Source organism: Durio zibethinus, chromosome 20, assembly GCF_047325235.1.
Source record: "Durio zibethinus cultivar Kanyao isolate XHJ-2024 chromosome 20, ASM4732523v1, whole genome shotgun sequence".
Classification (NCBI taxonomy): Eukaryota; Viridiplantae; Streptophyta; class Magnoliopsida; order Malvales; family Malvaceae; genus Durio; species Durio zibethinus.
In genome coordinates, this window is record NC_143181.1 from 15,096,757 (window position 1) to 15,110,341 (window position 13,585).

The window sequence follows — 13,585 nt, forward strand, 5'->3', positions numbered from 1 at the left end:
GCATTTTGCCTCTTCGACCGGTTGAGCGCCCACATGCTCGATTCATGGGTTGGCTTAGGCATACGGAGTTTATTCCATGTCTAAGCATACGGAGTTCATTCCCAGTATAAGATCAGACCGAACCGAGGGTTGCGACAGCAGGACTAGCAGTAGGAGCGGCAGCATGCAGAGGGGATCGAGTCGATCCCTGGCTTGCGCATTCTGCCTCTCCGATCGGTTGAGCGCCTGCACGCTTGTTTCATGGGTTGGCTTAGGCATACGGAGTTCATTCCATCTCTAAGCCCTAGCCAGACCGAGGGTTGTGGCAGCAGGACCGACAGCGGCATTGGCAGTACGTAGAGGGCGATCGGGCTGATCCCTGACTTACGCATTATGGCTCTTCGGCTGGCCTCTCCGGCCGGCAGAGTGTCCATACGCTCATTTCATGGGTTGACTTAGGCATACGAAGTTCATCCCCAGTCTAAGCATACGAAGTTCATTCCCAGTCTAAGATCGGACCAGACCGAGGGTTACGGAGCAAGATCGACAGCACTTAGGGGGGACTAGGCTGATCCTCGACTTGCGCATTCTGCCTCTTCGATCGGCTTAGTGCCCGTACGCTCATTTTATGGGTTGGCTTAGGCATAGGGAGTTCGTTTCATGTCTAAGCCCCAGCCAGACCAAGGGTTGTGGCAGCAAGACCGGCAGCACGTAGAGGGGGATCGAGCTGATCCCCGGCTTGCGCATTATGCCTCTTCGATCGGCTCAGCACCCGCACGCTTGTTTCGTGGGTTGACTTATGCATACAGAGTTCATTCCCAGTCTAAGATCAGATCAGATCGAGGTTGCAGCAGTAGGATCGACAGCATGCAGGGGGGACCGGGCTGATACCCGTCTTGTGCATTTTGCCTCTCTGGTCGGTTGAGTGCCTGCATGCTCATTTCGTGGCTTGGCTTAGGCATACGAAGTTCATTCCCAGTCTAACATTCTGAGCCACGATGCACATGCTGGCCTCGGGCATGTGCTGGTGCCCCATTCTTTTCTCCCAGGGCACCATCTTCAGAGCATCGCTGGAGCATCACTAGAGCATCACCGGATAGCCTAACCGACGGCATTAGGGGTTCCGGTGATTGGGGGGGCCGGCGGGTGTGCACACATGATGTACGATGGGTGCTGGTACTTGACCCTTATATTGGACCCCTATCCCTCATCAAACCTCACGAACTCACACCCCTTTAAAGAGCATTTGAGATTTTATAGGTTTGCTGCCAGTAGCCATTAAAGTGTCTGAAATGGGGACACTTTTTTCAAACGATCAAAAAATCTTCTTCACTTTGAGTTTTTAGCTGAATGTTTTTGTGCGTGCCAACAAAAATACAAGAATCACCTCTACCAAATTTGGGGACAAAACTCTTTCTAAAAAAATTCTCAAAAATCTCGAACCGTAAAAAGTTTCCAAAATCATGAAAAATAGAAAACAGGTCGTCTCTGGTCGGCTGAGCGCCCGCACGCTTGTTTTGTGGGTTAACTTAGGCATACGGAGTTCATCCCTAGTCTAAACATACAGAGTTCATTCCAGTCTAAGATCGGACCGGACTGAGGGTTGCGGCAGTAGGATCGACAGCACGCAGGGGGGACCGGGCCGATCCCCGGCTTGCGCATTTTACCTCTTCGACTGACTGAATGCCCGCACGCCCGTTTTGTGGGTTGGCTTAGGGATAGGGAGTTCATTCCATGTCTAAGCCCCAGTCGGACCGAGGGTTGTAGCAGTGAGACCAGCAGCACGCAGGGGGGATCGGGCCGATCCCCGACTTGCGTATTATGCCTCTTCGGTCAGCCTCTCCGATCGGCTGAGCACCCACACGCTCATTCCGTGGGTTGACTTAGGCATATAGAGTTCATCCATAGTCTAAGGATATGAAGTTCATTCCTAGTCTAAGATCAGACCAAACTGAGGGATACGATAGCAGGATCGACAGCATGCAGGGGGGGCCAGACCAGTCCCCGACTTGCACATTCTGCCTCTTCGGTCGGCTCAGCACCCTCACGCTTGTTTCGTGGGTTGACTTATGCATACGGAGTTCATTCCCAGTCTAAGATCGGATCGGACCAAGGGTTACGGCAATAGGATCGATAGCACGTGGGGGGGATCGGGCTAATCCCCGGTTTGCGCATTCTACCTCTCCGACCGACTGAGCGCCAGCATGCTCGTTTCGTGGGTTGGTTTAGGCATATGGAGTTCATTCCATATCTAAGCATACAGAGTTCATTCCCAGTCTAAGATTTTGAGCCACGATGCACATGCTGGGCTCGGGCATTTGCTGGTGTCATATTTTTTTCACCTGAGGCCCATCGTCGGAGCATCGTCGAAGAGCCTAACCGACGACATTGGGGGTTCCGGTGATTGGGGGGGCCAGTTGAGCGCCCGTATGCTCGTTTTGTGGGTTGACTTAGGCATATGGAGTTCATTCCTAGTCTAAGATCGGATCAGACCGAGGGTTGGGACAGCAGGATCGACAGCACGCAGGGGGGACCGGGCTGATCCCCGGCTTGTGTATTCTGCCTCTCTGACCGGTTGAGCGCCCGCACGCCCGTTTCGTGGGTTGGCTTAGGCATAAGGAGTTCATTCCATGTCTAAGACCCAGCCAAACCAAGGGTTGTGGCTGCGGGATTGACAGCACGCAGAGGGGGACCGGGCTGATCCCCGGCTTGCGCATTATGCCTCTTCGACCGGCTCAGTGCCCACACGCTCTTTTCGTGGGTTGACTTAGACTTACGGAGTTCATTCCCAGCCTAAGATTGGACCGAACTGAGGGTTGCAGTAGCAGGATCGATAGCACATAGGTGGGGACCGGGCCGATCCCCGGCTTGCGCATTCTACCTCTCCGGTCGACTGAGCGCCCACACGCTCGTTTCGTGGGTTGGCTTAGGCATACGGAGTTCATTCCATGTCTAAGCATACGGAGTTCATTCCCAGTGTAAGATTTTGAGCCACGGTGCACATGCTGGGCTCGGACATGTGCTGGTGCCGCATTTTTTTCACCCGAGGCACCATCGTCGGAGCATCGTTGGAGAGCCTCACCGGTGGCATTGGGGGTTCCAGCGATTGGAGGGGCCGGGGGGTGTGTGCACATGATGTGCGATGGGTGCTGGTACTTGGCCCTTATATTGGCCCCCTATCCCTCATCAAACCTTGAGAACTCACACCCCCTTAAAGAGCATTTGAGATTTTATAGGTTTGCCACCAGTAGCCATTAAAGTGTCTGAAATGGGGACACATTTTTCAAACGTTCACAAAATTTTCTCCACTTCGATTTTTTAGCTGAATGTTTTTGTGCATGTCAAAAAAAATACAAGGATCACCTCTACCAAATTTGGGGAAAAAACTCTTTCTAAAAAAATTTTAAAAAATCCCCAACCGCAAAAAGTTTCAAAAATCATGAAAAATAGAAAATGGGTCGTCTTGCCACGAAACTTCACATGAAGGCTTAGGGGACCATTCTATAAATTTACAAGCCATAAAAATGGCATTGGCATGGCAGAAATATGAACATGTGCTTGAACCCACCTACCATCCGTCCGATCCCCGGCTTGCCCATCCTGCCTCTCTGGTCGGCTGAGCACCCGCACCCTCATTTCATGGGTTGACTTAGGTATACGAAGTTCATCCCCAGTCTAAGCATACAGAGTTCATTCCTAGTCTAAGATCGAACCGAACCGAGGGTTGCAACAATAGGATCGGCAGCACGTAGGGGGGACCGGATCGATCCACAGCTTGTGCATTCTGCCTCTCCTGCCAGTTGAGCACCCGCACACCCGTTTTATGGGTTGGCTTAGGTATAGGGAGTTCATTCCATGTCTGAGCCCCAATCGGGCTAAGGGTTGTGGCAGTGGGACCGACAGCACGCAGAGGAGGATCGGTCCGATCCCCTGCTTGCGCATTATGCCTCTCATGCCGGCTCAGTGCCCGCATGCTCGTTACGTGGGTTGACTTAGGCATATGGAGTTCATTCCCAGTCTAAGATCGGACCAGACCGAGGGTTGCAGCAGTAGGATTGACAGCACGTAGGGGGGACCGGGTTGATCCCCGGCTTGCGCATTCTGCATCTCTGACCGACTGAGCACCCATACGCTCGTTTCATAGGTTGGCTTAGGCGTACGGAGTTCATCCCATGTCAATAATACGGAGTTCATTCCTAGTCTAACATCGAATCGGATCGAGGGTTGCGACAGCAGGATCGACAGCGCGCAGGGGGGATCGGGCCGATCCCCGACTCGCGCATTCTGCCTCTCCGGCCTGTTGAGCGCCCGCACGTTCGTTCCATGGGTTGGCTTAGGCATACGGAGTTCATTCCATGTCTAAGCCCTAGCCGGACCGAGGGTTGTGGTAGTGGGGCTGGCAGCGGGATCGACAGCACGCAGAGGGGGATCGGGCTGATCCCCGACTTGCGCATTAAGCCTCTCCAACCGACCTCTCCGGCCAGCTGAGCGCACGCACACCCGTTTCGTGGGTTGGCTTAGGCATACAGAGTTCATTCCATGTCTAAGCATACGGAGTTCATTCCCAGTCTAAGATCGGACTAGACCGAGGCTTGTGGCAGCAGGTCCAGCAGTAAGATCGATAGCACACAGGGGGGGATCGGGCCGATCCCCGGCTTAAGTATTCTGCCTCTCCGGCCAGTTGAGCGCTCGCACGCTCATTTCATGGGTTGACTTAGGCATACAGAGTTCACCCCCAGTCTAAGCATACGGAGTTCATTCCCAATCTAAGATCAGATCGGACTGAGGGTTGCGACAGCAGGATCGGTAGCATGCAGGTAGGACCAAGCCGATCCTTGGCTTGCGCATTCTGCCTCTCCGGCAGGCTGAGTGCTCGCACGCCCGTTTTGTGGGTTGGCTTAGGCATAGGGAGTTCATTCCATGTCTAAGCCCCAGCTGGATCGAGGGTTGTGGCAGCAGGACCGATAGCACGCAGAGGGGGACTGGGCCAATCCCCAGCTTGCGCATTCTGCCTCTCCGGCCGGCTTAGTGCCCGAACGCTCGTTTCGTGGGTTGACTTAGGCATAAGGAGTTCATTCCCAATCTAAGATCGGACCGGATTGAGGGTTGCGCCAGTAGGATCGACAGCACGTAGGGGGGGCATACGAAGTTTATCCCAAGTCTAAGTATACAGAGTTCATTCCTAGTCTAAGATCGAACCAGACCGACAGTTGCGATAGCAGGATCGACAACACACAGGGGGGACCGGGCCGATCCCCGGCTTGCGCATTCTGCCTTTCGGGTCGGTTGAGTGCCCGCACGCCCGTTTCATGGGTTAGCTTAGGCATAGGGAGTTCATTCCATGTATAAGCCCCAGCCGGACCGAGGGTAGTGGTAGCGGGACCGACAGCATGCAGAGGGGGATCGGGTCGATCCCCAGCTTGCGCATTCTGCATCTCCGCTCGTCTGAGCGCCCGCACGCTCGTTTCATGGGTTGGCTTAGGCATACAGAGTTCATTCCATATCTAAGCATACAGAGTTCATTTCCAGTCTAAGAGTTTGAGCCACGGTGCACATGCTGGGCTCAGGCATGTACTGGTGCCAGATTTTTTTTGCCCGGGGCACCATCGTCGGAGAGCCTAACTGACAGCATTGGGGGTTTCGATGATTGGGGGGTTGGGGGGTGTGCACACATGATGTGCGATGGGTGCTGGTACTTGGCCCTTATATTGGCCCCCTATCCCTCATCAAACCTTGAGAACTCACACCCCCTTAAAAAGCATTTTAGATTTTATAGGTTTGCTGCCAGTAGCCATGAAAGTGTCTGAAATGGGGACACTTTTTTCAAATGGTCACAAAATCTTCTCCACTTTGAGTTTTTAGCTGAATTTTTTTGTGCATGCCAACAAAAATAAAAAGAATCACCTCTACGAAATTTGGGGACAAAACTCTTTCTAAAAAAATTTTAGAAAATCTCGAACCACAAAAAGTTTCAAAAATCATGAAAAATAGAAACACATGTCGTCTTGCCACGAAACTTCACATGAAGGCGTAGGGGACCATTGTATGAATTTACAAGCCATAAAAATGGCATTGGCATGGCAAAAATATGAAGATGTGCTTGAACCCACCTACCACCCGTTCGATCCTCGGCTTGCGCATCCTGCGTCTCTGGCCGACTGAGCGTCTGCACACTCGTTTCGTGGGTTGACTTAGGCATATGGAGTTCAACCCCAGTCTAAGCATACGGAGTTCATTCCCACTCTAAGATCGAACTAGACCAAGGGTTGCGACAGCAAGATCGACAGCATGCCGGGGGGACCGGGCCGATCCCCGGCTTACGCATTCTGCCTCTCTGACTGGCTGAGCACCCGTACGCCTATTTCGTGGGTGGGCTTAGGCATAGGGAGTTCATTCCATGTCTAAGCCCCAGCTAGACCAAGGGTTGTGGCAACGGGATCGATAGCACACAGAGGGGGACCGAGCCGATCCCCGGCTTGTACATTATGCCTCTCCGATCCCCGGCTTGTACATTATGTTTCGTGGGTTGACTTAGGCACATAGAGTTCATTCCCAGTCTAAGATCAGATCAGATTGAAGGTTATGGCAGCAGGATCGACAGCACGCAAGGGACACCGAGTCGATCCCCGGTTTACGCATTCTGCCTCTCCGACCGATTGAGCGCCCGCACACTCATTTCATGGGTTGGCTTAGGCATACGGAGTTCATTTCTTGTCTAAGCATACGAAGTTCATTCCCAGTCTAAGATCAGACCGAACCGAAGGTTGCGATAGCAGGACCAGCAGCAGGATTGACAGCACGTAGGGAGGGATCGGGCCGATCCCTGACTTGCGCATTCTGCCTCTCTGATCGATTGAGTGCCCTTACGCTCGTTTCATGGGTTGGCTTAGGCATACAGAGTTCATTCCATGTCTAAGCCCCAGTCGAACCAAGGGTTGTGGTAGCAGGACCGGCAGCGAGATCGACAGCACGCAGAGAGGGACCAGGTTGATCCTCGGCTTATGCATTATGCCTTTTCGACCAGCTGAGCGCCTGTATGCTCATTTCGTGGGTTGACCTAGGCATACGGAGTTCATCCCCAGTCTAAGCATACGAAGTTTATTCCCAGTCTAAGATCAAACCGGATCGAGGGTTACGGTAGCAGAATCGACAGCACGCAGGGGGGACCGGGCCGATCACCGGCTTGCACATTCTGCCTCTTCGATCGGCTGAGCACTCGCTCGCTCGTTTCGTGGGTTGACTTAGGCATACGGAGCTCATGCCCAATCTAAGCAAACGGAGTTCATTCCCAGTCTAAGATCGAATCGGATCTAGGGTTGCGGCAGCAGGATCAACAGCACACAGGAGGGAGTGGGTCGATCCCTGGCTTATGCATTCTGCCTCTCCGACCCGTTGAGCGCCCGCACGCCCGTTTCGTGGGTTGGCTTTGGCATAAGGAGTTCATTCCATGTCTAAGCCCCAGCCGGACGAGGGTTGTGACAGCGGGACTGGCAGCACGCAGAGGGGGACCAGGTTGATCCCTAGCTTGCGCATTCTGCCTCTCCGGCTGGCTGAGCACCCGCACGCTCGTTTCATGGGTTGGCATAGGCATACGGAGTTCATTCCCAGTCTAAAAGTTTGAGCCACGGTCCATATGCTGGGCTCAAGCATGCCAATAAAAGCACATGCTAGGCTTTGGTCTGCTGAGCGTCCGCATGCTCATTTCGTGGGTTGACCTAGGCATACGGAGTTCATCCCTAGTCTAAGCATATGGAGTTCATTCCCAATCTAAGATCAGACCGAATCGAAGGTTGCTGCAGTAGGATCAGTAGCACGTAGGGGGGATCGGGTCGATCCTCGGCTTATGCATTCTGCCTCTTCGATAGGCTGAACACCCGCATGCCCGTTTCGTGGGTTGGCTTAGGCATAGGGAGTTAATTCATGTCTAAGCATATGGAGTTCATTCCTAGTCTAAGATCAGACCGGACTGAGGGTTACGGCAGCAAGACCAGCAACAGGATTGACAGCATGTAGGGGGGACAGGGTTGATCCCCGACTTGCGCATTCTACCTCTTCGGTCGGCTGAATGCCCGTACGCTCGTTTCGTGGGTTGGCTTCGGCATACGAAATTCATTCCATGTCTAAGCCCCAGCCGTACCAAGGGTTGTAGTAGCAGGACCGGCAACAAGATCGACAGCACGTAAAGAGGGACTGGGCTGATCCCTGACTTGTGCATTATGTCTCTCTAGCCAGCCTCTCCGACCGACTGAGCGCCCGCACGCTCATTTCATGGGTTGACTTAGGCATACGGAGTTCATTCCCAGTCTAAGCATACAGAGTTCATTCCCAGTCTAAGATCAGACTAGACTGAGGGTTGCGACAGCAGGATGGGCAGCATGCAGGGGGGACCAAGCCGATCCTCGGCTTGCACATTCTGCCTCTTCAGTCGGCTGAGCGCCCGCACGCCCGTTTCATAGGTTGGCTTAGGCATAGGGAGTTCATTGCATGTCTAAACCCCAATCGAACTGAAGGTTGTGGCAGCGGACCGACAGCACGCAGAGAGGGATCGGACCAAACCCCGACTTATGTATTATGCCTCTCTGGTTGGCTCAGCACCCAAACACTTGTTTCATGGGTTGACTTAGGCATACGGAGTTCATTCCAAGTCTAAGATTGGCTCGAACCAAGGGTTGCAGCAGCAGGATCGACAGCACATAGGGGGAACCAAGTCGGTCCCTAGCTTGCCCAATCTGCCTCTTCGGTTGGTTGAGCGCCCGCACGCTCGCTTCGTGGGTTGGCTTAGGCATACGGAGTTCATTCCATGTCTAAGCATACGGAGTTCATTCCATGACTAAGCATACGGAGTTCATTCCCAATCTAAGATCAGACCAGACCGAGGGTTGCGATAGCAAGACCAACGGCAGGATCGACAGCACGTAGGGGGGGACCAAGCTGATCCCCGGCTTGTGCATTCTGCCTCTCCGGTCGGCCTCTCCGATCGGTTGAGCGTCCGTACGCTCATTTCATGGATTGACTTAGGCATACGGAGTTCATCCCCAGTCTAAGCATACAGAGTTCATTCCCAGTCTAAGATTGAACCAGACCGAGGGTTGCGACAGCAGGATCAGTAGCACGCAGGGGGGATCGGGTCGATCCCCAGCTAACGCATTCTTCCTCTCTCGTCGGCTGAGCGCCCGCACGCCCGTTTTGTGGGTTGGCTTAGGCATAGGGAGTTCATTCCATGTCTAAGCCCCAGTTTGACCGAAGGTTGCGACAGCAGGATTGGCAGCACGAAGAGGGGGACCGGGCCGATCCTCGACTTACGCATTCTGCCTCTCCGGCCGGCTGAGTGCCCGCACACTCGATTCGTGGGTTGGCTTAGGCATACGAAGTTCATTCCATGTCTAAGCATACAGAGTTCATTCCTAGTCTAAGAGTTTGAGCCACGGTGCACATGCTGGGCTCGAGCATGTGCTGGTGCCGCATTTTTTTCGCCCGGGGCACCATCGTCGGAGCATCGCCGAGAGCCTAACCGACGGCATTGGCGGTTCTGACGATTAGGGGGGCCGGGGGGTCTGCGCACATGATGTGCGATTGGTGCAGGTACTTGGCCCTTATATTGGCCCTCTATCCCTCATCAAACCTCGAAAACTCACACCCCCTTAAAGAGCATTTGAGATTTTATAGGTTTGCTGCCAGTAGCCATTAAAGTGTTTGAAATGGGGACACTTTTTTCAAACGGTCACAAAATCTTCTCCGCTTGGACTTTTTAGCTGAATTTTTTTTTGCATGCCAAACAAAATACAAGGATCACTTCTACAAAATTTTGGGAGAAAACTCTTTCTAAAAAAATTTTAAAAAATCTCGAACCGCAAAAAGTTTCAAAAATCATGAAAAATAAAAAATGGGTCGTCTTGCCACGAAACTTCACATGAAGGCATAGGGGACCATTGGCATGGCAGAAATATGAAGATATGCTTGAACCCACCTACCACCCGTTCGATCACCGACTTGCGCGTCCTACCTCTCTGGTCGGCTGAGTGTCCGCATGCTCGTTTCTTGGGTTGACTTAGGGATACGGAGTTCATCCCCAGTCTAAGCATATGGAGTTCATTCCTGATCTAAGATCAGACTGGTTTGAGGGTTGTGGTAGCACGCAGGGGGGACTGGGTCGATCCGTGGCTTGCGTATTTTGCCTCTCCGACCTGCTGAGCACCCGCACGCTCGTTTCGTGGTTTGGCTTAGGCATAGGGAGTTCATTCCATGTCTAAGCCCCAGTCGGACCAAGGGTTGTGGCAGCTGGATCGACAGCACGTAGAGGGGGATCGGGCAGATCCCCAGCTTGCGCATTATACCTCTCCGGCCAGCTCAGCGCCCGTACGCTCATTTCATGGGTTGACTTAGGCATACGAAGTTCATTCCCAGCCTAAGATCAGGCCAGACTGAGGGTTGCGGCAGCAGGATTGACAGCACGTAGGGGGGATCGGGCCGGTCCCCAGCTTGCGCATCCTGCCTCTGTGGTCGGCTGAGCACCTGCACGCTCATTTCGTCGGTTGGCTTAGGCATATGAAGTTCATTCCATGTCTAAGCATACAGAGTTCATTCCCGATCTAAGAGTTTGAGCCACGGTGCACATACTGGGCTCGGGCATGTGCTGGTGCCACATTTTTTTTGCCTGGGGCACCATCACTGGAGCATCGTCGGAGAGCCTAACCAGTGACATTGGGGGTTCCAGCGATTGAGGGGGCCGGGGGGTGTGCGCACATGATGTGCGATGGGTGCTGGTACTTGTCCCTTATATTAGCCCCCTATCCCTCATCAAACCTCAAGAACTCACACCCCCTTAGAGAGCATTTGAGATTTTATAGGTTTGCTGCCAGTAGCCATTAAAGTGTCCGAAATGGGGACACTTTCTTCAAACGATCACAAAATCTTCTCCACTTGCGTATTCTGCCTCTCTAGTCGGCTGGGCGCCCGCACACTCGTTTTGTGGGTTGGCTTAGGCATACGATGTTCATTCCATGTCTAATCCCTAGCCGGACCGAGGGTTGTGGCAGCAGCACCGATAGCAGGATCGACAGCATGCAAAGGGGGACCGGGTTGATCCTCGACTTGCGCATTATGCCTCTTCGATCGGCCCATCTGGCTGGCTGAGCACCCGGACGCTCATTTCGTGGGTTGACTTAGGCATACGGAGTTCATCCCTAGTCTAAGCGTACGGAGTTCATTCCCAGTCTAAGATCAGATCGGACCGAGGGTTGCTTTAGCAAGATCGACAGCACGCAGGGGGGACCAGGCGGTCCCCGGCTTGCGCATTCTGCCTCTTCGGACGGCTGAGTGCCCGCACATCCATTTTGTGGGTTGGCTTAGGCATAGGGAGTTCATTCCATCTCTAAGCCCCAACCGGACCGAGGGTTGTGGCAGCGGGACCGACAGCATCCAGAGGAGGATCGGTCTGATCCTCAGCTTGCTCATTATGCCTCTCCGGTCGGCTCAGCACCCGAAGGCACGTTTCATGGGTTGACTTAGGCATACGGAGTTCATTCCCAGTCTAAGATCAGACCAGATCGAGGGTTACGGTAGCAGGATCGACAGCACGTAGGGGGGATCGGGCCGTCCCCGACTTGTGCATTCTGGCTCTCCGGCTGGCTGAGCACCTGCACGCTCGTTCCATGGGTTGGCTTAGGCATACGGAGTTCATTCCATGTCTAAGCATACGGAGTTCATTCCCAGTCTAAGATCAGACCAGACCGATCCTCGGATTGCACATTTGAGAACTCACACCCCCTTAAAGAGCATTTGAGATTTTATAGGTTTGCTGCCAGTAGCCATTCAAGTGTCTGAAATGGGGACACTTTTTTCAAATGGTCACAAAATCTTCTCCACTTCGTGTTTTTAGCTGAATTTTTTTTTGCATGCCAAAAAAAATACAAGGATCAGCTCTACCAAATTTGGGGACAAAACACTTTCTAAAAAAATTTTTAAAAATCCCGAACGGCAAAAAGTTTCAAAAATTATGAAAAATAGAAAACAGGTTGTCTTGCCACGAAACTTCACATGAAGGCTTAGGGGACCAATGTTTGAATTTAGAAGCCATAAAAATGGCATTGGCATGGCAGAAATATGAAGATGTGCTTGAACCCACCTACCACCCGTTCGATCCCCAGTTTGCGCATCCTGCCTCTCTGGTCGACTGAGTGTCTGCACGCTCGTTTCATGGGTTGACTTAGGCATACGGAGTTTATCCCCAGTCTAAGCATATGGAGTTCATTCCCAGTCTAAGATCGGATCGGATCAAGGGTTACGGCAGCTGGATCGACGGCACGCATGGGGGACCAAGGTGATCCTCAACTTGCGCATTCTGCCTCTTTGGCAGGTTGAGTGCCCGCACACCCGTTTCATGGTTTGGCTTACACATAGGGAGTTCATTCCAAGTCTAAGCCCCAGCCGGACCGAGGGTTGTGGCAGTAGGACCGACAGCACGCTGAGGTGGACCGGGCCGATCCCTGTCTTGCACATTATGCCTCTATGGCTGGCTCAGCACCTGAACACTCGTTTCGTGGGTTGACTTAGGCATACAGAGTTCATTCCCAGTCTATGATCAGACCGGACCGAGGGTTACGGTAGCAAGATCGACAGCACATAGGGGGGACCGGGCCGATCCCTGACTTGTGCATTCTACCTCTCCGACAGGCTGAGCGCCCGCACGCCCGTTTCATGGGTTGGCTTAGGCATAAGGAGTTCATTCCAAGTCTAAGCCCCAGCCGGACCAAGGATTGTGGCAGTGGGGCCAGAAGCATGAAGGGGGGGATTGGCCCGATCCCCGGCTTACGGATTCTGCCACCCTGGTCAGCCTTTCCAGCCGACTGAGCGCCCGCATGCTCGTTTCATGGGTTGACTTAGGCATACGGAGTTCATCCCCTATCTAAGCATACGGAGTCCATCTCCAATCTAAGATCAGATCAGATCGAGGGTTGTGGTAGCAGGATCGACAGCACGCAGGGGGGACCGAGCTAATCCCCAACTTGCACATTCTGCCTCTCCGGCTTGCTGAGCACCCGTACGCCCGTTTCGTGGGTTGGCTTAGGCATAGGGAGTTCATTCCATGTCTAAACCCCAGCCAGAATGAGGGTTGTGGCAACGGGACCAGCAGCACATAGAGGGGGACCTGGTCGATCCTCGGCTTGCGCATTTTGCCTCTCCGGCCGACTGAGTGTCCGTACGCTTGTTTCGTAGGTTGGCTTAGGCATACAGCGTTCATTCCATGTCTAAGCATACAGAGTTCATTCCCGATCTAAGAGTTTGAGCCACGGTGCACATGCTGGGCTCGGGCATGTGCTGGTGCCACATTTTTTTCGCTCAGGGCACCATCGTCGAAGCTTCCCCGGAGAGCCTAACAGGAGGCATTGGGGGTTCCGGTGATTGGAGGGGCCAGGGGGTGTGCGCACATGATGTGCGATGGGTGCTGGTACTTGGCCCTTATATTGGCCCCCTATCCCTCATCAAACCTTGAGAACTCACACCCCCTTAAAGAGCATTAGAGATTTTATAGGTTTGCTGCCAATAGCCATTAAAGTGCCTAAAATGGGGACACTTTTTTCAAACGATCACAAAATCTTCTCTGCTT